The 24,303-nt window shown below is 42.1% G+C and overlaps 1 protein-coding gene across 2 annotated transcripts in view; it reads right to left on the reverse strand.

Annotated features, from left to right (window-relative positions):
- Positions 1-24,303, reverse strand: part of arhgap31 (Rho GTPase activating protein 31) — a 102,357-nt gene that overhangs the window by 76,501 nt on the left and 1,553 nt on the right. The window lies entirely within an intron of this gene.

The raw sequence follows: 24,303 nt of genomic DNA on the forward strand, positions 1-24,303 counted from the left end.
AAGATGGGTATTTGTGATGCTGGGGACCTCAGGAGAAGGCTGAGATGGATCGATCACTGAGATGGTTACAAATTGAGTATACAGATATTTGTGGAGTCTCCTCCTCCTCCTGCTGGTGGAAGAATCAAGCACTAGAGGACACCTATTTCAGGTGATGGGCAAAAGAAGCAATAGCGACATGAGGGAAAGCTTTTTTATATAGCGAGTAGTTAGGACCTAGAATGTATTGCCTGTGAGTGTGGTGGCAGCAGAATCAATAGAGGCCTTCAAAATAGAATTGGATAATTACCTGAAGAGAAAAAAATTGCAATGCTACCAGGAAAAAGTGGAGGTGGGACTAGGTGAATTTCTCTTGCAGAGAGCTGGTACAGACACGGGGGGCCAAATGGCTGCCTTCTGTGCTGTAACCATGATATGATATATAGCATATATATGTATTTTCTTTATTCTTTCAAGGGATCTGTATTTCACTGGCAAGATCAGCATTTGTTGCCAATCCCTTATTGCCCTTGAACTGAGTGGCTTGCTAGGCCATTTCAGAATGGAGTTAAGAGTCAACCACATTGCTATGGGTCTGGAGTCACATGTAGGCCAGACTGGGTAAGGATGGCAGATTTCCTTCCCTAAAGGACATTAGTGAACCAGATGGGTTTTTAATGACAATCGATGATAGTTGTCATGGTCACCATCACTTAGTCTAGGGCCAGCATCTTCTGGCCAGCGAGCGGGGACGGGGTTCGCTCTCTGACGCATAAAGTGATGCGGGATGATGTCGGGCATGTGTCCCGACATCACCCTGCATTGTTTAGATTGTCAGTTCGGCGGGTGTGCATCCAAGTCGGATGCGCACCCGCCAACCTATCAACGGCCTATTAAGGCCATTAAAAAGACAAATTGAAGTCATTAATGGACCTGCCCTTCCAACCTTAAGAATTGCAGGCAGGCCGGGAGCCCAGGCGGGCTTGAGAAAAAACATGAAACCTCATCCACGGGTGGGATGAGGTTTCATGAGTGATTTAAAAAATGCAGAATATTTTACAATAAAAGTTATGGATGTGTCCCAATTCATGTGACAGTGTCACATGAGGGGACATGGCAGGGAATTTTTTTTCTAATCTTTATTCAAAGTTTTAAATCGGAGCCGATCTCCCTAAGGCAGCACTTAGCCTCAGGGAGATCTCTTTCGCCGATCGGAAGCCCACCCGATCCCGCCCGCTCCTGCACTTCCCCCCTGACAGAGGGAAAATGTTACCCTAGCTTTATATTCCAGATTTATTAATTGAATTCAAATTCCACCAGCTGCCTTGGTGAGATTTGAACTCATATCCCCAGAATATTAGGGAGTCTCTGGGTTACTAGCCCAGTGACATTACCACTGCTATGGTATGCATAATATGATATGGAGAAATATTGACTACAACCTATGTAAAACAACCACATTTGACAGAAAACCCAATTGTGCTCCAATTAGAAGTTACAAATGTACAATCTGTTCCCCTGGTCTATTTGAAAGAGGTTTCTAAAAGTAAAATTAAATAACACAGTTACTTATCCTTCCTAATGACAGATCCAAAAGGGTTTATAGCAATTTATTTGACTCTTTCAGTGGTGCAGAAGTTTTGTGCACTGACTCTGCACTGAATTCCAAACTAGAGGTTCATCTACAGATTTATACAGTGAAAATGGGACTGTAATGGAGAGAGTCTATAACTCTAAGAGCATCATAGAATCTAACTGATATAGCCCAAGGAATGATAAAAATCAGCCTGCTTTTTGTTGCCGAATTTTGCTTCCTTTTTCTGATGCAGATTCCTGCTACATGAGCATCAACAACCCCACAAGTGCTCACTCTTCATGTATAACTTTTAACTGTGAATGTCAGCAGAATACTTGACTGTGAAGTGCATCACAGGTGAACCTGATTCTGTACTCATCTGACATCAGTGGGTTAGCCGTGGATCATTTGCCTCAAAGTCAAAAGGTGATGGGTTCAGTTCCCATTCCAAAGATTTCAGCCTCAAATCTTGACTGACACACAGTGCAGTATTGAGGGAGGTGCTGCACCGTCAGGGATGCCATTTTTCGGATGGATTCTATAACCGAGGCGTCAAATGCTGTCTTAGGTGAACATTAAGGATTCCATAGCACTATTCCAAGACGAGCATAGGAGTTCACATTGTAAATTTGTACAATGCCTGGACCTGACTACCCATAACGTACTTGTGTAGAGATTGTGACATGGCTGTAGCCACAGGGGTACTCTGTGTATTCTTGTTGATGTGGATTCCAGGAAACCTTGCTGACGGTAGTTAAGGTTCACACGCAAACTGGATTTTAATTAGTAAAAATGTATCGGGACAATATTAGTACGAGGATGGTTTATCAAAGTACACATCCTGTTGGCCTCGGCTTCTGTTTTTCTGGCACAATCTGCAGCTTCCTGATTGTAATAATGTTAGAAGGTTGCCATGTATAAATGTACCTATGGATTATTGTGTCTGAACCTTGAAAAGGCTAGTTTAACCAAAAATGGGCAAGGAACAAAATGCTGATCTCAGTTATGAAAGTTCTTTATTAGTCAACGTGGTTGCAAATCTGGTGAAGGATGAGGCAACATTGCAGCCTGTCACAAAGTAGGGAACCACAATCTCACAGTCAACACACTGATTAGGATCAGAATAAATATTTTGCTGTATAAAGGGACCTAAGGGTGCAGATGTGCTTCTTCTTAGTTCACTTTCAGGTTGTGGGCACTGCTGGCAATTATTGCCCCTTTGTTTTTGAGTACAGGAGTAAAGATGTCTTGCTGCAATTGCATAGAGCCTTAGTAAGACTGCACTTGGAGTATTGTGACCAGTTTGGGTCTCATTACCTAAGGAAGTATGTACTTGCCATAGAGGGACTGCAACAAAGGTTCACCAGTCTAATTCCTGGGATGGGGGGATTGGCCTATGAGGACGGTTTTGGGAGACTGGGCCTATATTCGCTAGAGTTTAGAAGAATGAGAGGTGATCTCATTGAAACATACAAAATTCTTACAGGGCTCGACAGGATAGATGCAGGAAAAATGTTTCCCCTGACTGCAGAGTCTAGAACCGGGGTCACAGTCTCAGAATAAGGAGTAGGCCATTTAGGACTGAAATGAGGAGGAATTTCTTCACTCAGTTGGTAAATCTTTGGAATTCTCTAACTCCAGAAAGCTGTGGCAGCTCAATCATTGAGTATACTCAAGACAGAGATTGACAGATTTCTAGACATTAAATCAAGGGATACGGAGATAGTGCAGGAAAATGGCATTGAGGTAAAAAATCAATGATGATCTAATTGAATGGCGGAGTTGGCTCGAGGGGCCGAATGGCCTACTCCTGCTCTCATTTCCTATGTTCCTTGTTGCATTGAGAAGATGGCAATAGAACTGAGGGTAGTTATGAGTTAAAAATGTGCCAGGATGGTAATGATGGCATGTTTCTTTCCCTAAAGGACATCAATGAACTGGTTGGACTTATACCACAATCCAAAAGTTTTTGGTCTCTTATACCTCCTTTCCAGACTTTTAAAATCTGAAGACAGATTCGCAAATTGCCACAGAGTGAACACACAGCCTAAGCTGAGTCCTGTAACATAACCACTAGGCTTTCATACCCTGTTTAGATAACAGATTAATTGTTTCTGATCAAGATTAATTTGGTTTTCAGCTTGCGTTTGAAGTTTCTTGGTGTTTAAAAAGCCTCAACTGGAAACTTTGGCTAAATAGTCAAACTCATTCAGCTAGCATGCACGCAGCCCGGACTCAGATCTATCCCAGAGGCGAGTGATTGTGTCCTAAACCATCTGGATTTCTTTGGTCTAACATGTCGGTTCTATTCAGTACAAACCTGGAGCCTTTATTTATCCGCTACAAATCGCTGCTGAGCTAACAATGCTGTCTTTCTGGTTAGTTGATTCTCCCATTGTTAATCAGAAACAATGAAGCACCCGAATGAACATTGTACAAACATCCCAGCAGAGGCTCCTTGGAAACACAATAACTAAACATTCACAAACTACAGGAAATGTTAGTGACCATTTCCTATGGATTTTTCCAGCCTCACTCCAGTGTGGATTACTATGGGGCAGGTTCCTTTGTGGCTGTACCTAGGTGTATTGGACCACCTGGGCCTAAGCCATGGAGGAAAGCTGGACAGGAACCACTGCATGCTCTTTAAGAAACACAGTATGATTTCTGTCCACTTGAATTATTAGATGGAAAGTCCTGGATGCTTCTTTATAGTGCTGCTATTCTCCATGTTTCATTTTCCACTTTGAGCTGTGCCCAGGTGATCCATTAGCTGAGAAAAACCTGTCCCAAAACCTTTACCTTTGCTACATTTATTTATAAAAGCAAAAAAAAAAAAAAAATTGGCTCTTAAATTCCTTTGTTAGGGTGGGGGCAGAGGGAGTTCAAAGCTTGACAGAACCCCCAGGGAATCACTGGAAAACAATGGTGCTGATTTTCGCTATTTTGCCATGTAATAGCGGGGGGGGGGGGTTGGGGGTTGGGGGTGAACATCTGCTTGATGATGGTCATGAGGCAGGGCTGGTTTGGGGACTTCCTTTGATGGCTTCAATGGGACTCAAAGTAGAAATGGTGACCTTGCTGAGCGAGTGGAGATATTAGTTCAATTGTCTGGTGTTAGATTGTGTGTGCCTGTTGATTGCTCACTGTGCTGTGTGCTGTGAATCAACTTTGTGGGTGCAGTTACAGAGAAACTGAAAGCTAACAGTTAAGCATGAGAAAGCAGGCATTTTAAAAGCATTGAATAAAGCTTCTGCGTGAGGGTCATCTCTGCATATCTCCGAGACACAAAACACAATATCTGGTGACAAGAATGGGATGGATCTATATGTATGAAGTAGAATATGAAGGGCTTGTTTAATACCAGCCTCCACAAGGGCATATGTGAATCCCCACTTGACCTTGGCCTTCAAAGAATTTTAGAAATAGAATAAATTACACAGAACACCTCCCTCCCAACTTTGCTCAGGGAGTTAATAGAAACCTTGCTGGGGTTGGGGAGGGAAGTCTCCACCAGCCCCAATGGGTTTGTGAGAACTGGTGTGGCCACCAATGAACTGTACAAAGTAGCACTTGCACCCACCTGCCACATGCTAATGAGGTGCTCTCCCACTGATCCTACAACCACTGGCAGGGTCAGTGCTGGAGGGCAGCATTGGGAATAATCCTGGAATTATCAGCCCTCGATTTAATCCCATAGAATAAAGCACCAACTATAGCATACAGCAAGCTTCGTTCCACAGTGTTCCTAAAAGCTAAAACACACCAGGATGCATATGTTCCTCTGGATTTAATTTAAACAAGATGAGTAGACATGAGTAAATAGGTGAGCAAGTCTGGTCGACAGCAATCATGGTCTTTTCATGTTATTACCATAACTTGCTTCCATTGTAAAGTGAGTGAAGAAAAATAAAAATGTTCCTTATTAACGACTTCAAAGGCCTGACTTAAGAAAATTCTGTGGGGCTACACAAAGTTAGTGTGGGGATCGATTATACACAGGAAGCTCGAATTTCAAAGTGTCAGCACAGTACTCATTGTTTAAAACAAATCTATATATAGTGGTGTCCAGTAACAATGCACTGATGCTATAAATAATCCTGATGTGTTTTATAAAAACATCACTGTTATTTTAATGGGACTAATTTTTTAAATACACAATGTAGCTCATATGAAGGAAAGGGGTAGTGCATCAATATGCTTCAGTGCGCCACACTGGGTATGATTTAGCGCTGGAATGATTGCAATGATGTGATATAATTTATGAACATTTTCAAATCTTGGTTTTTTATACATTGTGAAGAGAGCTAAAGAAACCTGCGTAATTTGAAATGCATGGCCAACACATATTTTATGGCCTTGTAGGGGAAACACAAACTCAAGTATAGATAACTGTCATGAAAAATGCATGTCTGCACTTTTTGTGAAACTGATGATGTTCTCCTAGAACATTTTATAGCTCATCTACACTTAAAGGCAGCATGAAGATGACTCTCTTTTCCTAAACTAACCTCAAATTCTGATTCTCACTTTAAACCAAACGTCAGCCTATTTCCTTTCTGCTTACATTAGCACTTCATGATTATCCATGTGCTTCTTTCAGACATTGCAGACTGCCATGTGTTTTAAATTTCTTGCAATATTGGAGAATGTATTTGAGAAAGGGTGTGCACGTGTCACAAATGCAATAAGTTGCAACCATTAAAAAATTTATTATTACTTTCTTTTTACTCTTTCAGGTTACAATTTTATATAAATTTTGTACTCATGTTGCTAGCTCAGTGACCGCTATCAATGAAAAAATTCTACAGTATAACCATGGTGACATTGCCTCTTGCTCATGTTTATGTCAAAGGTTCCCAATCTACAATGGGCGTTGGAAGGGGATTCCAAGGGGTTCTTGAGATTGTCGGATTAATTGCTTGGGGCTGGTTACTGTGTCTCAAGAATTCTATGTTCTATTCCATATTTTTTCTCTATTTGCCTCACTATCATTCTGTTGTATAATAGACGTAGCTTTTATAATTATATCCCGGTTTTCCTTTGCATAGGTGATGCTGCCTTTCAGAGTTTACGATAGGGGTCCCTAGAAGTGTATTAATGTTTACAGGAGATAGCCCACACTGAAGTCAAAACTCTTGCTTTATATCAATATGTTTTAAAGGTTTGTTTTTAATTAATGATTCTGTAATACAACATTTATAGATAAACAAATGTCATGTAGTGCAAAAGCTACAATATTGAGACAAATCACAGTAACAGTACAGCTGATCTACTCAGACATTTGTTAGTGAGTTTCACATTCCTAAGATGGACAAAAACATTGCATATTTCCATATGTTTACACACAGGCTGCAGAATTATATTTTTAATAAATTACAAATGTGTACTTGATAAACAAGCTTTCATGGAGATAAAAGCAAAATACTGTGGAAAAAGGGTCGAACAGAGTCAAAACGTTAACTCTGTTTTTCTCTCCACAGATGCTGTCAGACCAGTTGAGTTTTTATTTCATGGAGATAACTGGGTTGAAAACCTTGGGATTGTCAGAAACAGTACATTTGTTTTTAAATTTTGCAGATTTATATTTTGCTTTATTGGCAGCTGTTAAGAAAAGGTTATTAACTCCTTCTCCTCAAGAAAAAGCAAACTATGAAACAAGAAGATGTTTGAAATGGCCAAAATAGAGAAACAATTAAGGGGCAAAAATGCCGTTTCACCACTGCTGATGTACAGCACGAGCACAAATCCGGAACACATGCAGTCTCAGTATGATTATCTATCTATTGACTGAGATGGATACAAACTCACAGATGGGGAATTGTGACAGCTGCTTCCCATGGGCACCAGGAGTGGATTTTTACCTCAACATTTTTAAATTAAACAGAAAACCAGGAGACAGCCTTTGGAGTTGAGCAGAGCCATAATTTATTTTTGATACCAGAAACACCCGGTAAGTATAAGAAGTCTCTCAAAGAGTTTCCTGTACGATATTTATAGATGGAACATCATGAGGTAGTAGGTTGAAGGAAGAATGTTGATGTTGCCAATGAGGGCATCAAATTATTTATATAGCCAAACACATTCATGAAACCTTGAACTTTGGACATAATTCAATTGAAAGGAGTTATACAAAGCTGATTTTTTTTTAACAATTTACAAATCTAGTGGACAAAAAGATTACAGTTGGCGAATTAGGCAGAGTCACAAAGTAGCTAAGCAAATACTTTCAAACACTATCTTGTTGCACAAAGGACATCAAAAAAACACATGGAAATGAAGTAGGTTTTTTTGTCAGAAATCCAATTTCAGTCCATTGTTTTTCCAAAGCAAGTGTCAAAGGTTAATAATCATTCCATAGAAAACATGGAATTTTTAAGGAAACATACTATAGGTTGCTACACAGCCTTAGATACAAACTGAATAAATAAATCCTTTTTTTATAAAGAGAAAGAACTGTAAAAGGCAAACAGGAAAAAATACTTTCAACACCTCAACTTAGTCTTCCCGTTGGGTACAAGAATAAAAAAAGCATCGTCTTACCCTAAGTGTGAGTGGGTGGATAGTTCTGTGGGCTTTGGTTTTAATGGTGACAAGAACCTTACTGCTGCCTCTACATTAATTCTCTTAGGCTGCCTTTTATTAAACAATAATATTTTAAATAGCTATCAGATTAGTACAACCTAAAGGTGCATGCAGTTGGGAATTTGATGACAGTTGCTTAGATCATGCTAGAGTTCCTCATATACAACATCAAAGAGCTGTGGTTTGTTTGTTAGTTACGGTATCTATATCATTATTGGAACTGCGTGAGAGTTGCTCTTGTTTAAACTGGATCTGGGATATCCAGAGTCGTAAAAGGAATTATTTAAATGCAGATCATTATCATTGTTCCTTGTTCTCTTTTTAAAAAATGTCTTTCTTAATATTTTGTATACTGAGGCATATATTCAATGCTGAATTGCAGTCAGACCAAGGTTGTAGGAACATGCATTAGTCAACAGGAAATCTATATTTGACAATTGCTTCATGTCTTTCTGTACTCCCAACAATGACTGTTATAGTGTTTATATTACCATGTGGCAATGGCAGCCCCTGATTTTGACGGGGGCAAACAAGCCAAACTGCTGCCCCCATAGCCTCAGATGTCACCAAAGAAAAGGGTCTTTAGAGGGAGCTCTGTACTGGTAACAGAATCAGCACACGCAAGTACTCACACACACACACACTCACATATACCTGCGTACTAAATAAGATAATTAAAAATCTACTGAAACACAAGGCTGAGTGCCCATGTGGAAGGCCACATGTCTGGTTTATTACTGGAAATTGGAAGTGCCATCAGGCCTTTGTCACATCTCGTTAGCTTAAATAGCTGGCCAACTTCTTCCCACAACTCGACTTTGTGTTAAAGACACAAATCAGACAATAGGTTTGGCGAAGGATTTGAAACATTGTTTACTGTTTCAGAAAAACAAGAAGGAAACTATTTGCATGTATTCAAATACAAAGACAAAAAACAGTAACCTGGGACAAATAAACTCATTAATACTTGTTTCCCTAGCAGGGAAAAGTAAAATTGAGTCCCTGGTTTTTAAGTTCATTTACTGTCAAGTACTAGTGAGGCGTAATTGTGACTCCATACCTAACCTGTGTTATTGTAACACACTGTTGTGATAATAATATAATAACAGGAATCTGTTTATCTGTCAGATTGATCAGAATGATAGATGAAATGGTGTCACCACAAAGTGAAGACCTTCACCTGGTCTTCGGTTTCTTTGGGGATTACATTTTAAACCTTAGGTGACACATACTGCTGTGCTCTGTTTTTCAAGTGCCACAGATAATATTGATCCAGAATTTGCTGGCAAAATAACTATGGTTGGCATTTTCTGTTTAGCATGTGGGGGCGGGCCCTGCACGCCAATGCTTAAAATGGTGTGTGGTGACGTCAGGCATGAGTCCCAACATCACCGCGCGTCTTTCCGATCTTTCGTTCGGCAGGCGCGCACCGGAGTTGGCTGCGTGTCCGCCGAACTGTCAAAGGCCTGTTAAGGCCATTTAAAAACCAATTAACCCTATTGAGAAAGCTGCCCGTCCAACCTTAAGGTTGACGGGGAAGGCGGAGAGCCCAGGCGGCCTTTGCATTTACCATGAAACCTCATCCACGGGCAGGATGAGGTTTCATGAAGGTTTTATAAATTAAAGAAAAACTTTTATGAGAATTCATAAACATGTCCCAGCTCATGTCTGAATAATTTTACTTTAAAATTTTTTCCAACTTTAACACTGAGGTTAATCTCCCTGAGGCAGCTCCGTGCCCCGGGGAGATTTCTGCGCTCTTTCTGGACCATTAAGTTTAGGAAAACTTTTCTCAAGGGAAGACGTCAATTTATCAACCGCTGGCACTGTTACTTGTCAAAGTTTAAATCCAGGAGGGGGGGGACAGACCATGTGATACTATAGAATGACATGATATTTGCTTCTCTTAGAAATGAAGGGCTGGATTTTCAGCTTTGAGTTGGGTAGTGGGAGGTGGGAAATTTCCTGTCTCTGTGCGCCCACCCTGGGGGAAAGTGCCTGCAAAGGCAGGGTTTTCCTTTCCAGGTGGGTGGGGGGTGGTGGTTGCGGGGGTGGTGGTGGTGATGCAGGTGCTAACTGGATTCAGGCCCGCTGTTTCCGGAAACAGTGAGGAGGGAGTGAAACAGGGGCTGCCGCATACCGAGGCAGGCTGGTTAAAAGGTCCGCCTCAGTGATGTAGACTTAGCCCGAGTTGTAATAAAAAAAAGTTAAATGAAAAACAGCCCTCACCCCTCATACCCCTCATACCCCTCACACCCCACACATTTCCCATGCCCCATCCATGACAAACTCATGTCCCTCCAACCACCCTCAATGACCCCTCATACCCTCCAGGCAAACCTGTGCACCACCATTCACCACCAATGGTCTCTCATACCCTCCATGCCAACCTATTCCCCCCAATCACCCCCAGTGACCCTTCTTACCCTCCATGCCAACCCTATGGAATTTCCATGCTCATTCACCTAGTATACAAATCCTAACAGAACCAATGAATCCTATAGTAACAATGGTATGTGTGGAAAATCTTTCAAAAAAGTCATTCATTCATTCATAGTTTTATTATTAAAAAACTGCTTTTATTGCAGCCTTATAAAAGCGTCAATCATCCAGTCCTTGAAAGTATCAACAGCAGAAATTAGAAGCACTTGACACCTCTCTATCTTGTGTAAATAAACATTGTGAATTGACAAAAAACATCCAAAAGAAAGAGCTGTTAATTAATCAGTGTTTTCCCTTGGCCGTAGCTGTTTCATCAGAATAATGGATGCCTGGGCTCTCAGCCAAGCTGTTTAAGCATTCTCCTCTCTAATCTGTATGTATGTAGCAATTCACACACAAGTTGGCTTCCTGAAGTTATTGAACATGGCCAATCAAAAAAATTAAAGGGGCCACATACTTAAATAAATTGTTTGCACACCACCCCCACTCAACCCCAAAGAGAAAATAAGGGTACGTTGTCTCACAGGTAAACAATTTATAAAAGCTGTACAATAGCATCTTATCAGTTTCACTTTCAGTAAAGGTAGCCCTTCTGATCAGAATTATCCACTATCCCTTCCACAAAATACTTGTGTTGGATGCAAGTGTTACATATTATGGAGCAAATTAAAGGTTGCAATTTGTGGAATTCCTGCTACCTTTTGAGCACTTGGGCTCTGATATCTTGAATTATGACTCTACTTATCCCAGTTACAGTGCAATGCTAATATATTCTGCTAGTTCAGGGGTCAGGGAGCAGACGGTTTGGAGCAGTCTGGCACTGAGCTGCAAGCATGGAGTGGAATGTTTTTTCACTAATGTGTCTGATTTGTTTGTTATCCCAGGTGCCTGATTAAAGAGCCCACAATACCGCAATCCTTGTGACTCCTGGATTGAATTATAGCCTTAGAACTCTCAGCCCACCAGCCATATACTCTGAACTTAATTCAAGGTAATATTGTCCCTTATTAAGAGACCCATCAGGTTCTACAATCAAAACAATATGAATTCACCATACAACTTCATCCTGATGTGGTGGAACTAAATTGTCAATGAGAATAATTGACACTTATCAGTGAATATGTGAATGATTACACTGATAACTGTCTATTGTGATCACCTATTATAGAATAATACAGTATAGAATGAGACCATTCATTCAATCATGTCTGTGCCAGCTTTGATAGAGCTATTAAATTAGTTCCACTCCCACATTCTTTCCCAAGTTTTTCCCTTTCTGAATATATGTAACCAATTCCCTATTATTGAATCTGCTTCCACCACCCTTTCAGGCAGTGCATTCTAACTTAAACAAAAACAGAATTACCTGGAAAAACTCAGCAGGTCTGGCAGCATCAGCGGAGAAGAAAAGAGTTGGCGTTTTCAGTCCTCATGACCCTTCAACAGAACTGAGTAAAATTAGGAGATGGGTGAAATATAAGCTGGTTTAAGATTGGGTTGGGGGGGGGGGGGGGGTGGGGGGGGGGGGGGTGAGAAGTTGGGGGGGGTGGGGGGGATGTGGTAGTAGGGACAAGCAAGCAGTGATAGGAGCAGATAATCAAAAGGTGTCACAGACAATGGAACAAAGAGGTGTTGAAGGTGGTGATATTATCTAAGAGAATGTGCTAATTAAGAATGGATGGCAGGACACTCAAGGTACAGCTCTAGTGGGGGTGGGCATTACAGTTATAGATTTAAAAATAATGGAAATAGGTGGGAAAAGAAAAATCTATATAAATTATTGGAAAAAACAAAAGGGAGGGGGAAGAAACGGAAAGGGGGTGGGGATGGAGGAGGGAGTTCAAGATCTAAAGTTGTTGAATTCAATATTCAGTCCGGAAGGCTGTAAAGTGCCTAGTCGGAAGATGAGGTGCTGTTCCTCCAGTTTGCGTTGGACTTCACTGGAACAATGCAGCAAGCCAAGGACAGACATGTGGGCAAGAGAGCAGGGTGGAGTGTTAAAATGGCAAGCGACAGGGAGGTTTCATTCTAACTTAATACTGATCCCAACAATGCCAATACACAAAGCTCAGATTTGTCAGCCAACTGCTTAATCTGACCGCAAGCACCCTTTCAGGTCCTGACAGCCTCGCTACCGTTTACATTAATCTTCATCAGTTAAAAATGTTCAAACCTCATCAGATCTACACTGAAACAATGTACGTAAACAACATAAAAACAAAATGCTGGAAGTATTCATATCTAGTAGCCTCAGTGGAGAGAAAAACAGAGTTAAAGGGTGAGATTTTAGATCATCCTCAAAATCCATTCCCTTGGATACCATTAAAACTGGTTCCAACCTTTCAGGTCAATGATCCTTTAGCCAGATTCTGACATTCACTTGGATACAGTGGTGTTCTTATAACTGACCTGAGCGCCTTATGTTCAGTATTGAGGAGTGTGCCCAATATCATATTTCACAATAACATAACCTGGGGCAGGATTTTACATTCGTAGGGTGGGCGCGTGCCTGACCTGATTAGGTATAAAATCACGTGCGATCTATTGGTTGGCAGTTTACCTGCTGACAATTAAGAGGTCTATTAAGGCCCTTAAACGAGTAATTACTTTGTATTTTTCGCTGCCCAGTTAATAGAACAAGCTGTCTTTGCATTTTTAACGAAACCTCATCCATGGGTGGGATGAGGTTTCCAACGGCAAATATAAAACCAGTAAAAACTTTTTGCCATCATTTCAAGCATGTCCCTCTTCATGTAACTGAGTCACATGTGGGGACATGTTTATTTCATCTTTTAAATCTTTATAGGTCAGTGTCCAATTCTTCAGCTCCTCCAGGGAGCTCTGTGCCCTCAGGTAACTGTCAGCCTGCGCTACCCCACACATGCGCCGACTTCCAAACTCGCCCTCCTCCCGCCCCCCACCCTGGCAGCGCTGAGGTTCTCAGCGCACCTTTCATGCTGGCTGGCTGTTAATTGGCCAGTCAGTGTGAATTCGTGGTCGGGGCCCGATCGCGGGTGGCGCTCTGTTTTGACGGCCGCTCCCAGGCCCGCCCACCGCCCACTCTGACGAAGAGAAAATCCTGCTCAACATATCATTCAGATCACAAAGGTGGACTGAGAAACATTGGTGAAATAAGGCCAGATATGGATCGTCATGGTGCTTTTTCTTAATAGGGCGACTGGTTATCGGAAGAACAGTTGAAGCAAATTCTAACTACTTATGCAATCTTTTTTTCTCTCCTTGCAAAATGGGGGATAAAGAATAAATCACTATTAGTCAGAAACCCGAGGAAGGTGGAGCAATTATGTCTTCTCCATCAGGCCATGCCTGCAGGGAGGTGGATTGTGTGCAAGAAAAAGCTTTAAAATGACATTTTCGGTTTCTTTGTAGACCAGGTCATGGTGCTTCTCTGGGCCCCTTGGGTCTTCCTCGATCCTGGGCACCCAATCAAATCCAGAGCACCCCCTCACTGCCTCCCCCTTGCCACCCTTCCCCCCAACCCCCGCCCAACCCCCAACACTTAATTGACTCTGGATTTGTTCCTGTGTGGTCTTCTGCTGCTGAAATCCTGTTCCCGCCAGGTTTGAACATGAGTCATAGAAAATTTATGGCTGGGCTTCTGCCCTCCTGATTTTCTGGATTTGTACCAGACCCGAGCTCCTGCTTTAAAATCAGGGCCCAAGAGGTTAAACCTTTTCTCAAAATTTTGCAAAGTTTTTCAAAGCTGTAACATTTGTTGAAGTTTACGTCAGTTTATCCAACTGTTCCTAACGTCGATTTAAGCTCATTAAATATTTAGTGTTGTAGATAATTGTTTAAATTTGTAAAAAGAGTTTAACACTGTAATAATAAAATAGCAATTGTAATTAAATTATATTTTCCATAGCCTAGTTAAGGTTTCTTGTTTATATGTCAAAGAATTTAAGGGGCTAAGGTTTTAAGGATTTAATGGCAAAGAAAACTGCACCAGTTTTTACTTTCTATTGACTTGGGAAACATTGGGCGGAATCGTCCCAGATTTGCACTAAGTGCGGTAGCGGGCAGGAAAAAGAACGTTTTACCCACCGGCTGCAATGATGGCTTTTCACACTGTATCATCCCAAACCTACCTCATTAATCACGCGTGCCCGGGAAACATGCCGCTTCAATGGCAGACGGGCTGTCATTTTCCCGCCACATCATCACCTCGCCGGATCATCACGCCAGGCCCCATATTAAAGTGCAGCTGCGCGCACACCTCTCAGTGCTTCCAGCCCAGGACTACTGCACAGAAGACTTGGCCCCAAAAGACAGGAAGACTACAGCCACCAGCCCCCCCTACCACACCCCCAATTCAGTGATGCATCCCTGGAATGCCTTTTGGACGCCGTGGAGGCCCACTGTGATGTCCTCTACCCCTGCTCTGGCCGTAGGAGCTCCAGCCATCTGACCATCCCAGCTCGGTAGATGGTGGCAGCGGTGGTCAGTGCCAATGCTGCACAGAAGAAGTTGGCCATCCAATGCAGAAAGAGGATGAATGATTTCATCTGCGCTGCCAGGGTGAGGCAACCATCTCATCACTCTAAACTCACAGACTCAAGTCCATCACACATTCACTGGCATCTCACTCACTGCCAGCTCAAGGGACATCACCTCCCATTCTCACACACACCCACACATCTCCATCTGGCCTCATCTCCTCTGGAGACTGTCTCCTCAGCCCTCACCATCTTGAGGCCACTTGCACAGATCAACTTTTGCCCCCCCCCCAACACCCTCAGATACCCCCCTCTCCAGTACAACCATTACCCTGCAGCCTCTTCTCCCCCTTCCCCAAGCAATCCCTAGCCCTGCAGCCATTGAAAAGCCACCCCCGCCTCATGGCTGGTCTGGTAGGTACAGACCTGCCCGTGAGACCCTCTAAAAGTGATGTGATGTTCCATGTGAAGCCTGGCGCTGATGACTGTGAATGCTAACCCAAGTAAGGTGGGCAAACAAACCTCAAAGTCCCAGGCAGCGTGCAGCCCGCCAGATGCACGCCACATGTTTAGTTGTGAAACACGTTGGTGTGCAATGACACCGACGTGCTCGGATGATCCAGTGTGGGAGGATGATTTAGACGAGCTGGGCTTATGATGATAAGCAGGTGTATTACAATGAGGTTCCCGATGTCCGACGCCAGGAAATGCAGCCCGTCATTGATGGGCAGAGCGGATGATTGCAAACTGGTTTCACAATATCGTGAAGCCGATTTTTGGCCTTCTTGCCATATTGCCCGCTCACACCACCAAACACACCCACCGACAGTGGGCATGGAAAATTCCGCCCATTCACAGGATTTTTAATTTCAAATCAAGTAAAAGTGACTGTGAGACTAGGGAACAAGTTTCCAAAAAAAGCTTTGAACTATCACCCTGCGAAATTCAGTGGAAAGATCGATGCAGTTAAAAAATTGCCAATTTGTTATGAACCTGTTTCACAATGCTGCATATAGACCAATTTCACTCCCATGTACTCAGTTGTTAAAATTTCTAGTTAATGTTTATGAACAATATGAACCATGTAATGAAACTGTCCTTGAAGTTAGAAAACTGTGACTTAACTCTTCTTATGCTTGTGCTCCCTAAAGGAGACATTCATTAGGTACCTGTGCCACAAGCGGCCTTAATTCTGACCTCCCCGCCCATGACCACTCTGCCCTCTGACCTCCATGCCCATGACCACATGCCCATTGACCATGCCACCCCTTGACCGGTCTACCCTCTTAATTGATGCTTCCATGAGCGGATGCCCCATGATCCTCGGCTCCAGCTCTCGCAATCCAGCATCATCTCCATCAGTGGCTCCTCCCCCCAGTACGTCAAGACCCAGACCTTCTGTTACCTCCAGAACAACTGACAAAGTCTTAGAAAGCAGATTTTATTAAAGTGATAAAATGTCAAAATTGCTACATTTAAAAGGCAATTAATTGTTTTGATGCACTGAATAAATACAAAGACCACCTGCTGAGCTCTTTAGGAGCTCCCCTGAGGCATTTCCTGACTGAGCACAGTAACTCAGGCACAATGCAACTTATGTAACACAGCATTTTCTCCCTGATTTACAGCCTGGATTTTGGCTGTATGGCTGCTGAAGACCTGAGGCCATTGTCAGGCTGAGGGAAATCAAGGTAAATCTGTAGAATCAGTAGAATATGCATGGCGGAGAAAACAAATCCACTTTAATTGTAATTAAGTGGCACACAGGTTCAGCAAAATACGCAATGCTTTACAAGGTTGAAATGCATCACTATACTAACGAGGACAGAAATTTCTACATACAAGAGAAAAAGATGAACTTGGAGGGTAGCTACACTAATCACCAGTTCTATTAAAGGTCATTTACCTGAAACGTGAACTCTGTTTTTCTCTCTACAGATGCTGCCAGACCAGAGGATTTCCAGCATTTTGTTTTTATTTCAGATTTCCAGCATCTGCAGTATTTTGCTAATTTTGCAGTAATCAATAGTCTGTTTTCAAATGAGAAAGGCTGCAGCTGCCAGATATGTTAGTGGGTGGTTGCTTGCTGCATTTGCATTACAATCCATTCCTATTTTAGTGGACAATCCTATTCTATTTTGCTCTACACAGTTGGCATCTTTAGCCTCAAGAAGCGTTGCTGATAACAAGCACACGATGTCCCCGCTATTGTTGCTTCTCTCTGAAATAAGACCCCCCATCCCCCATAGACCTGGATGGCATTGGGAACCCAGATCTTTGTAGGTTTTAGTGAGTTGCCATTGGATTCCTGCTTGTAGCTATAGATGGGCCTTTGGCCTATAGCGTGCATTGATTTGGAGTAATGGGGGGGAAGCAGGATAAATAGGGGTCAGTGGTTCACAGAGTTTACAGGTCTCTGTTGGCCTGCCACTCCCCACAACCCAAATCAAATTGTAAAAGCACCTTAAGAAAGTCAGATCTTAATTAACACAAGAATTTAGCTTGGAAGGTGCATTTGTTGACTGCTGTTCATTGTTTTCTAGCTGATCAGGCCTCTCTGGTGAAGTCTGTGGTTTCTAGAATCACATGTTGATTCCTGCGTCACTTGGATCTGTGAGATTTGAAAGTCACAAATTGAAACTTGCTTTCCTGGCTGTTAGACCTTCTCCATTTATCACATCTCAGATTGTGTAACAGCTCCGCTGAACACTTCCCATTAACTGGTTTATGTATATTGCAAAGCACTTCAACAATAGCTCAGAAGTTTAGGCTTGCATATATTGCTTACTTTTCAAATTGTGATTCCAAACTTTGTCTCTGGCTACAGGCCCTTCCTCAACGATTGAAGATGTCACATACAGCATTGTCTCCCCCACTGCAGTATATACTCACTGAATGAATTTATATCCTCCACTTACCACTGTTCAAACATCTCTGACCCTTGAACCCTGGTGCTCAAGCCACTCTGATCCACTTGTTCTCACATTCCTTACCCTGTGGCTTAAGTCCATAGTCCTGGAGGTTTGGGAAGGACTTTTCTTAGCACTGTTACCAGAGCTGGCTGCAGGTTGTTTGTGGAAGATTAGTTTCTTCTGCTGCAGCATTCTTTCAGATTTCAATTCTAATCTGAATGGATCCACACTCATATTCTGCTGCTCCTGGCTTGACTCATGGTCACAACTGCGTTTAAAGCCTTTAGAATTAGAGGTTTGAGACAGTATAAAGCAACTTGGAATGTATAATTGATCTTTACCTACCAATCAGTGAATGAATCTAATAGGAACCATCAATGATACAGAGATGTCATATATCAGGAGTATCGTGTCAGTGATTGTTTTGGCATTTGGCTTTGCCAAGAGAACAACCCCTCCACCCACCACTTAGCTATGGCTTTTAAAATTGTCTCTGTGGTCGGTCTAATTTCTCTGTGCTAATATTCGTATATAGAGATTGCTCTAAAGAACCTGAGAAGGTGTAATAACTAATTGATGTATGTTCTTAAATTGTCCACTGAGCGGGGAATTCAATTACTTCTATCACATGAGTGCATTTGGCTATTGAAGGGTGACTTTGTTACTGCACCAGCAAACCAGAGGTCTGAACTCACAACCCCGAGAAGTTGAGTACCAAATCCCACCATGGCTGTTTGAGAATTTGAATTCTGTTTAAAAATAACTGGAAAGAAAAGGCTGGGGATATGAATAAAAGAGACCATGAAGCTATCAGGTTGTTGCACAAACCTAACTGGTTCATTTTCTATAGGGAAGGAAACCTAATGTCCTTACCTGGTTTTGCCTACAGAAGGCTCCGATTCTGCACAAAGGTGGTCAATGCTTAACTGCCCTGAGAAATGGCCCTCTGAGCTAACAAGAAGTTGTATCAAACCACTACCAGAGGTTCAAGTAGAAGACCCACTTATGGACAACCAGGGATGGACAATAAAAGCTGATCTCTTCAGTGACAGTGTCTGTCTATTGTATATGAAATTACACCGGGAATGACACTCACAGCCGCCTGGTACTGCCAGTTCACTGATACTGAAGATAGTAAAGTTTGAATGGTAGATGGAAGGCTAACTAATTTTTAAATAATACAAAATTCTCCTCACATGCCCTTTATCTTACTGATGATCCCTATTAGATTTTGAATATTCATCATAATATTGGAAAAATGCAAATACAATAAAAGCACCTTCCAAACCTGTGACCTCTACCAGCTAGAAGGGCAAGGGCAGCAGACGCATGGGAACACAACCACCTGCAAATTCCACTCCAAGCCACACACCGCCCTGACTTGCCATCATGTCGTTGTTCCTTCACTATCATTGAGTCAAGATCCAGGAACTCCCTTCCTAAGAGCACTGTGGGTGTGCCTACACCAGATGGACTGCAGCCGTTCAAGAAGACAGCTCACCACCACCTTCTCAAGGGCAATTAGGAATGGGTAATTAATACTGGCCTTGCCAATGGCGTTCACATTCCAGGAACAAATGAGAAAAAGAAGGCTTGCATTTATATAGCATCATTCATTACTACTGGATGTAACAAATCCCTTTCTAGCCAATGAAGTAGTTTAGCAATGTAGTCACTGTGGTAATGTAGGAAGCACAGACAGTTTGCACACAATAAAGCTCCTCACAAACAGCAATGTGATACTGACCAGATAATCAGTTTCTGTGTTACTGATGAGGGATAAATATTGGGTGGAACACCGGGAATAAATTCCATGCTCTTCCCTGAAATTGTGCCATGGGATCTTTTACATCAACCTGAAGAGAACAGTCCAAAAGATGGCACCACCAACAGCACAGCCACCCATCAGTACTGGACTGCAGTGTCAGCCTTGATTTTTTTTGTGCTCAAGACCTGGAATGGGGCTTGAACCCAGAACCTTGTGGGGATCAGAGGCAAGAGTGCTATCAACTGGGCCATAGCTGGTGCAGTATATTAGAACCATAGAACCATAGAAAAGTTACAGCACAGAAGGCCATTCGGCCCATCTTGTCCATGCCAGCCCCAGGACACCCAGGTGCCCTTTCTAATCCCACCTTCCTGCACCTGGCCCATGAGCAGGGCAATATAAGCTAGGTAAAGCAGAAGCACCCGGGCTATAACTGTTTATATACTCTGACTGGCGAAAATGAGAAAAGTACAAAAGACGTGATTATATTAAGCTCTGCAAAGTAACTTGAAACCTAAAGTTTTTGCAAATGAGCTATGTGGAGAAATCACAGCTGTGGAATTTCTGTCAAAAACTAGATTGGAAGCGTTTTGTGGATCGTACCAGATATGCGTTTGGAGTTTGATGGAAAATAAGTAATATTTTTAGGGGAAAAAAGTGACTTTGTAACTGCATAGCTTTCAACATATTCCTCCTCCTTGCTATAGGAATTGTCACAGCACATTCATTTTTTTGTGAAGCATCATGTAAAGATGTCTGTAGCAGCCCAAAGGCATCTCCAGGCGGATAGGAGAAAAATCAAAAATAGACCCAAGGCTCTTAAAACCACCAATTTATAACTTCCACAACTTGATGACCTGGTCCTATTTCTTAGGGACACAGGAGTTTGTAGTTCCCTGTAATAATGTTGATAATAGTATATTTTCAATGCAAGAGCATATGTGAGTGCAGGTTGCAGTTCACTAATGTAATTCTGAAGTAGTTTTAATAAAGGGGTCTTTAAAAATCTACTCTGAACAAGGGTTATCGCAGGGTTATTTTGGAGAGTTTCTGTGCTCCTTAAATGAGCGATGATAGCAGAATTAGGTGCGGAGCACTTTGCCCCAACAATGCACATAAACCCCAACCTCAGAAGTGCGCCTCAGATTGCCACAGAGTTCTTATTCCTCAATTAACCGTCATTATGACCACACATTTAATGCCTGCCTATGCCACATGAGAGGAATTTTCGTCCCATTCCAACGGAAACCTGGTTGGAAACAAGCCAAATCCATTTCCTATGAAGCCCTTATAAGGTAGAGAGGAGATTTCCATTCTATTGGTTTGTCTGGATTTAAACCTTAGTTGCAGAGTCAGAAGTGCAGCAGACTAATCCACTGCACATCTCAGTCTCCCTCAGTTGTCAAATGCCAACTTCACTATGCAGCAAGGGAATGCAATTATCAAACTAGACCATAGATGTGGGTCTCCCAATATTTTAGGGCCATCAGTCCCACTATTTTGAGAAAGAAGGTAGGAATGTAGGTTTATCATGGGAATGTAAAAAAAAAAACTGATGAAATTGTGGGTAGGTGTGGTTTACAAATATGTTTTCAAAGAACTCAATTTCAGTAGCCAAAATAAAAAAGACACAACCCATCACAAAACAATAATAACAATGAGCCTTTAACATTTCTGGAGCAGCTAATAATAACTTAATTATAGTACATGTCTACTTCGCCTAGCTGTAGAGTGAGAAATGGTTGACAGTATGTACAAAAAGCCTGTGTTGCATCTCAGTTTCTGGCAGCCTCTGCACTGATGAGATATGAGTGGTTTTGATTCAACAATGCAAAAGATGCAAGTGATGTGACAGGTCAGCAGAGATCTGGTCAGCACTGCCTCATGACTCTCAAGACTTGTCGGCCAATCCATAAGAAATTCTGCGCACAGAAAGGATAAGATTTGAAATTGAGTGTGAAGTAGGAGTTATATGGCATGAAGAAAAGAAGGAGATGTTAAGCATATATGTACAAGCATTGTGCTCACTAAGAGAAATGTTAGTGAGGTTGTCGCAAATGATAGAAAATAATATCACTGTGTGAATAATATTATACAAGTAAGGAGATGGCAAGGGACATGTGCCACAGGAAGGAATTGTTCTTGTTTTAAAGGCTAAATTGGCATACCTCCAAACCTTGTAGTGTGAACCAGTTGGTCACCAGACGTGAAATAGGACACTGCTTATGTGGACACTGTTGTTGAATTCTTTGTTAGGGACAACTTAGAAAGCATGGGACCTTCAGAGGTTGGAGAAGAGCAACAATAACAACTTGCATTTATGTAGCATTTAATGTAGTGAAACATCCCAAGGCTTCACAGTTGGGGCAGCACTTGTTGTTCAGATTTACTAGAATTTGCATCAGTATCCCCACATATATTGATTGTGCTTAACTGTCGATAGTACAATTAGGGACACTGCAGTACACAAAGTCTATTTATTGACCAACTCCTCCCTTCATAGACAAAGGTCAACCTTCGAAAGCAGGATTGCATCTCTCAACACACCAGAAAAGTCATTACCCAAACAGACGGTAGCACAGAAACATATACTGTGCCAAAGATTTTGAGAAAGAAGAAAGCCAGAAGGAGTAATAGAGCACTGAAAATGAAAGGGTAGCATTGATGATGGGTGATGAGGAGCCAACTGCTACATGGCAGAGAGCTACATTCTCCTGCTGAGTTACATGAGGATAAAACGGCTTGGATGAACAATTCTGCAGGCTGGCCACAAATTCTCTGCATTTATGCACCAATTTCAATCGGGGTTCTACAAGTGACATTAGGACGCCGATTGGCATGTGCAAGGTGCCTAATGCCTGTTTCTGGTGGATGTCCTTCAAACCTAAAAGTCACCTGCTTCCAGTATGACATCCAGCACACTTCCAGGGGAGATTGGGCATGGCAGATTGTGATCTAAAAACAATCTCCTCAAACTTCCCAATACCCAAATATTGGACATAAATGGTGTTGAAGTGGTGTTCAACTGGTATTGGACCTCCATTGCACTGTGACCCTGGTGTTCAATATTCACTATTGAATTATTTTCCTCTTGTACCTTCCAATCATCATTAAGCAAACATTTCCCCTAATTAGCTGTTAACAAGCTGTTGAAAGTGGCACTTTGCCCCCTGAACTTTGGATGAATGCTCCTAGCAGAGTTGCAATACCCTGAGTGTTAACACAAACAAATAACATTGCTCCCCAATGGCAGTTCACCCCTTTTTTCAAGGCTACTTCTTTGCTAAAATGAGCAAACAAAAAAAGAGATTCCACTCAAATCATCTTCCAGACCACCCTTGAGCAATTGAACTTGAATGGTGGACAGACACAAACACTTGTATTTATGTAGCACAGCACCACTTGTGTCCTTTACACAAGTTTAGGAAGGAGCTCAACGCTAAAACAACTGGAAGTTTAATCTCAAAAAAAGCTGTTTCCCAACAAACTGAACAGGAAACAAAGTCTCGTGCTGGCAGAGAGATAATATAAGCAATCCCCAGTGATTCTCCAGCCAGTGGGGCAGATTGATTTGGTCCTTCCTTGCACTTTTGTACAAACAATGACAACTCAGTTTGAGCAAGAGCTAAATACTGATATGAAATATACATATACTGTTAGAGGAGTGTATGAGTGTGCATGTACATACATGAGGTATTGTTTCTTTAGCAATCAGTGGAGGCATACTGAGTCTTTTCTGATAAACGGGGTAGAATTTGTAAAGGAGAACACAGCCCTCTATAAGAAAGCTGAGGCGACTTTCCCTGCAATATGCTCCACAACTGCTTTCAACCTCATCTGAATGCCTGGTTTCGCAGAAATTATTATTTTTTCCACCTGCCAGCAGCCGAGAATTTCCAGCCGTGAAATTCCTTCCGTAGTATCATTGGATCGTGCAGTCACCATGAAAAATCTGTTTGCCAGCTGTTTGGGAACTAGCCAAAGATTTTGACCTGTAGTTTGAAATCAATTCCCACCTTTCACAACTAGCAATCGAGCATTCTACAGACCAGGGGGGTGTCCCTTCACTGCCCATCCTCTCACCCTTGCATTCCTAATCCTCACACCCCCACCTTGTCACCTCTGTCATGTACTGTCACTAGAAAAGACACTTTCTGCTCCAGACTGATTGCCTGATTTAACAAATAACTCCAGATCAAAGTGTTAGTGAAAACATATTCCCTAGAAATTGCTCTACAAGTGTAATGGTCCTGGCTAATGCACTGGCGCTTATTTATTGTTCTGTTTTAGTTATTGCATCTTGTTGATTTGCATTTATGATTTATTCGGTAAACTGTTGTCACACTGCTGTGTGCTATATGGAATAAACTGTGAGTGGTTGTATTAATGCAGTTCCACCAAGCACTTGTAGAGTTGGCCACATGCAGAACAGAGAGGTAGTGGGGAGCGTTTAACTGTCTGAGGAGGCAATGATTCAAAATCAACTGACTGCAAAAAAATGAGATTAACCACAAAGCCTCCAAAAGTCTAGGACTTGCATGGAAATTCTTCTGAAGTTTCACATTTTGATGTTATAATCAGAGT

Source organism: Cetorhinus maximus, chromosome 16, assembly GCF_964194155.1.
Source record: "Cetorhinus maximus chromosome 16, sCetMax3.hap1.1, whole genome shotgun sequence".
NCBI classification, from domain to species: domain Eukaryota; kingdom Metazoa; phylum Chordata; class Chondrichthyes; order Lamniformes; family Cetorhinidae; genus Cetorhinus; species Cetorhinus maximus.